Raw genomic sequence first — 5,040 nt, 5'->3', positions numbered from 1 at the left:
AGAGAGAGAGAGAGAGAGAGAGAGAGAGAGAGAGAGAGAGAGAAGAATAGTGCCTGCCTGCCATAGCGGCAGCGTGGGTGAGTGAGGAAGGGCAAGAGAAAAACTTGGCACATTGGTGGTGGTAAATGTACGCTGGTGAAGGGATGGGTGTTGGAATATTATATGTTTGAAACTGAATCATGAACAACTTTGTAATTGTGTATCTCACTGTGGTTCAGTTCAAAATAAATAAGTTTAATTTTCTTAAAATGATGGATATCTAGTCATTATGTAAAAATAATATTATCCAAATTTGGAAAATTTATATTGAAAGAGCTATGCTTGGAATATTACTTTTCACTCAAATGAGAGAAAGAATCCGGAATTCTGACCTCCATCGAAGATCAAGAATCAGGGACGCTGTCTCGTTTGCCAAGGTGACAAAAATCAGATGGGCTGGTCACGTAATGAGATTTAGATAAGACCGCTGGACTAGAGCTGTTACCGACTGGATTCCACAGGATGTCAAAAGACCGCGTGGCCGCCCACCTACCAGATGGTCAGACTTCTTCATCAACATCATGAATGATCAATTTGAGGCTCTTCGTGTTCCTAGAACGAACAGACACCATTGGGCTACATTAGCATGCGACAGGGACAAATGGAGACAAATGGCGCCTGCTCGAGTAAATCGACGATTAATGGGAAGTCAAGAGATCAAGTGATGGAAAATCTATATTTTTCTTTGACTTGGGGGGCACACCTGAAGTACTATGTGTTTACTTCCTATCTGTGTCCTGGTTCCACCTGTAGTGCTCAGGTATCAATTCGTGGTCCTGGAATATAATCTTGGGACATTTATATGGAGAGCATTTTATTGAATCTGTCCAAATTGCTATTATGAACAAAATTAAAAGCTAGCTCTTTCATCCAGGACTAACAATGAGAAAACACGAAATGATAATCTAGGCTTTTATTTATTTCTAATTGACTTCTTACCACCTTTCTAATAAATTACAAGTGATAAACAAGGATATTTTAGTATACATCTGTAAGAGTGAGACAACTACAAAATGTGTCAAGAAGCGTTGAAAATGGAAATGCATCTTATTTAATATGCTGAAAATAAATTTTAAATATTTTATAAAATATACAGTCAAAGTTGGTGGTTGGAAATAAGTTTTTATAGATTCAAGAATGTTCTCTGTTGATGAGAGATGCATGCTGAAAGTAGACTATAGACCGAACATGATTGCCATTCAATGCTTCTTTTGCAAACCACAGCACCCAAAATGAGAGAGAGAACAAAAGGGTATGCCCTGCCACAGAGGCGGGGGGAGATGGGGGGATGGGGGGATGGGAGGGCTACTGGGAATCATTGGTGGTGGAGTATGGGCATTGTTGGAGGGATGGGTACTCGATTATTGTATAACTAAAACCCAAGCACAAAACTTTGTAAGTCTACAACTGTACCTCATGATGTTTCACTAACAAAATTTTTTTAAAATACACTAATTAATTAATTAAAAAAAAGAATGTTCCCTGTTGAATGCCGACTGGATCAACCTTTCTGAAAAACAATATGGATAGTCCTTCAAAATCTAGAAATTGAACTTCAATATGACCCCGCAATATCACTTCTAGGAATATACCCCAAAGATGAAAAAAGCACAGTAGAAATTACATCCGTACCTATATGTTCATTGTAAAGCTGTTCACAGTAGCTAAAATCTGGAAACAACCCAGGTACCCTAGAAAAGATGACTGGTTAAAGAAACTTTGGTGCATCTACACAGTGGAATACTATGCAACTGTTAGGAGAGATGAAATCATGAAATTTGCTTATTAATGGATAAACATGGAGATTATCATGCTAAGTGAAATGAGTCAGAAAGAGAGGGACAGACTGCACTCATTTTGGAGAATAGATTAACATAACATGAGGCTGACACCCAAGGACAGTAGATACAAGGACCAGGAGGGTTGTTCCATAGCTGGAAACCTACCTCATGAGCGCAGCAGAGAAGGCAGATGGAATAGAGAAGAGATCACTAAGAAAATGGTGGCTTGAGGAATCAGTCGGGATGGGAGATGTGTGCTGAAGGTAGATAATGGACCAAATATGATAACCTCTCAGTACATGTATTGCAAACCATAATGTCCAAAACAAAAGACAGAAAGTATGGGGAATATCATCTGCCATGGAGGCAAGGGGAGGGTAAGGAAGGGGGAGTATACTGGGGAGATAGGTGGTGAGGAATGTGTACTGGTAGAAGAAAGGGGGTTTGATTATTGTGTGATTGTAACCCAAACATGAAAACTTGTACATAGCTCACGTTGATTCAATAAAAATTTAAAAATAAATAAAGATTCTAAAAAAAAGAATGTTCCCTGTTGTCTATGTTGCATCTTTAGGAAACAGTCCCATCTGTGTGCATCTCCTCATCCTCTCCAGACTATATGTGAGGTCTGGGGTCCAGCTCCCTTGGAAACTGCTGCTAGTGGTGGAACTCACAGAAACAGTGCAGGTGGTGTCGGACCTGTGAGGGTTCACCCTCCTGGGCTTGCAGGTGCTCGGGGACAGAGTCACGGCGAGTCATGTGCTTTATATAAGAGAATGTTAATTAATTCTGTTAGATCCATCAAGTCCATGAGGTTTAATACTTACTCTTCTCAATAATCATGCTCCCTGAGTTGCTGTTTGTCTATCTCTGTGTTTATTTTTGGTAGAATATTGTTTAACTTGATGGGTGTTTTGATAACTTTGATATTTAATGCTAATTTTCTTTTGCTTCTAGGGTCACACCTGGCGATACTCTGGGTTACTCCTGGCTCATGAACTCAGGAGTTAATCCTGGTGCTGCTTGGGAAACCAGATGGGCTCCTGGGAATTGAACCCAGGTCAGCTGAGTGCAAGGTAAATGCCCTACCTGCTGTGCTATTGCTCCAGCCCTAAATGCTAACTTTTTAAAATATCAAATTATAAAGCACAGTTTCTTGTTCCTTAGATTTAATTCAAAGTTCTTGTTATCCATGGAATTAGGAGTACACTTATGTGACACAATTGACTGCTACATCACCTCCAAGAATGTGCGAGGAACGCCAAGAGAGAGATAGCCACAAAAAAACACCTGTCTTCGAAAACTCTTGAGCTTATACGCCTGCGTGGTTTGGGTCATGCCTCAGGCAACCGCAAGCTAACGTCCGAGCTCGCAAAGCAGTGCAGAGATTCGATCAAGGAAGACCTCAAAGAGAGAAGACGAGAAGTGCTAGTAGATGTGGCAGAAGCCGGGAAAAGTATTCGTAGCGCCGCATGTCCTTTGCCAACTACAAGACCAAGATGACTGCCCTCCGACGTCCTGATGGATCCATCACATCCTCCAGAACGACAATGGAGAAGATTATCCATGACTTCTACTCAAATCTCTTCGATAGCCATGTCCACTTGCCGACATACCAAATTCCACAGGATGGATATGTCGTTCCCAACGTTCTCCCTTCCGAAATCCGACACGCCATTTCATGGGTAAAGAAACGAACAGCACCCAGCCCAGACAAGGTCAGACCTGAACACCTGAAGAACCTGCCGTCAGTATTCATCAATACACTGGCTCGGCTTTTCACACGCTACCTGTGTGAATGCAAGATTCCGTCCCAATGGAAAACCAGCAGGACCGTACTACTATTCAAGAAGGGAGACATCCATGACATTGGCAACTATCGCCCGATCTGCCTATTGTCTGTCATCTACAAGTTGTTCACTCGAGTCATCCTAAATAGGATTGGCAGAACACTAGATGAAGGACAACCATGGGAGCAAGCCGGGTTCCGCAAAGGATTCAGCACCATTGACCATATCCACACGATAACCAAGCTCATTGAGGTTTCTCGGGAGTTCAAGATGCCGCTCTGTTTAGCATTCATTGATTTAAAGAAGGCTTTTGATTCCGTTGAGACGGAAGCAGTCATTGAAGGCCTAGTCAATCAGGGCAATCAAATCCAATACATAAAGATCCTCCGTGAGCTGGATTGTGGATTCACTACCAGAATCTCACCATTCTACAAAGAAGTAATCATTGATATCAAGGGAGGGGTGCGGCAGGGTGATACCATTTCACAAAAACTCTTCAGTGCCACCCTCGAGAACATCATGCGACGACTGGAATGGGAAGGAATGGGAGTGAAGATAGATGGTTGGCAACTACACCACTTCCGCTTTGCTGATGACATTGTTTTAATAACACCAAATATCAGCCAAGCAGCAAAAATGCTGGCCGTTTTTGACCGTGAGTGTGGAAAGGTAGGACTACAGCTGAATCTTACGATGACAATGTTTATGAGAAACAGCCTCATTCCTGATGCCCCATTCGCTCTCAACGGAACGACAGTCTCCGAATGCAACAGCTATGTGTACCTAGGTCAAGAATTCAACATGACAAATTACCTGGCACCCGATTGCTCAGGAGGAAGAGAGTGGCTTAGAACGCCTTCAAGAACATCGAAGAAATAACTAGGAGGATGAACAACCTCCGGCTCCAGGCACATCTCTTTGATTCTATTGTTCTTCCTTCATTTTCATATGCCTCAGAGACCTGGGCCCTACGCAAACAGGATGAGAACGCTATTCAGGTATCCCAAAGAAGAATTGAAAGAGCTATGCTTGGAATATCACGTTTCACTCAAATTAGAGAAAGAATCCGGAGTTCCGACATCTTCCAATGATCAAGAATCAGGGATGCTGTCTCATTTGCCAAGGTGTCAAAAATCAGATGGGCTGGTCACGTAATGAGATTTAAAGACGACTGCTGGACTAGAGCTGTTACCGACTGGATTCCATGGGATGTCAAAAGACCGCGTGGCCGCCCACTTACCAGATGGTCAGACTTCTTCGTCAAGATCATGAACGATCGGTTTGAGGCTCTTCATGTTCCCAGAGCGGACAGATGCCATTGGGCTACACTAGCACGCGACAGGGACAAATGGAGACGTTACTGGCGCCCGCTCGAGCAAATCAATGAGTAACGGGATGTTAAGTGATTAAGTGATTAAGTTAATCTACAG

The sequence above is a fragment of the Sorex fumeus genome, unplaced genomic scaffold, assembly GCF_029834395.1.
Source record: "Sorex fumeus unplaced genomic scaffold, SorFum_2.1 ptg000022l, whole genome shotgun sequence".
In the NCBI taxonomy this organism is placed as follows: Eukaryota; Metazoa; Chordata; class Mammalia; order Eulipotyphla; family Soricidae; genus Sorex; species Sorex fumeus.
This window is presented reverse-complemented; position numbering follows the sequence as displayed.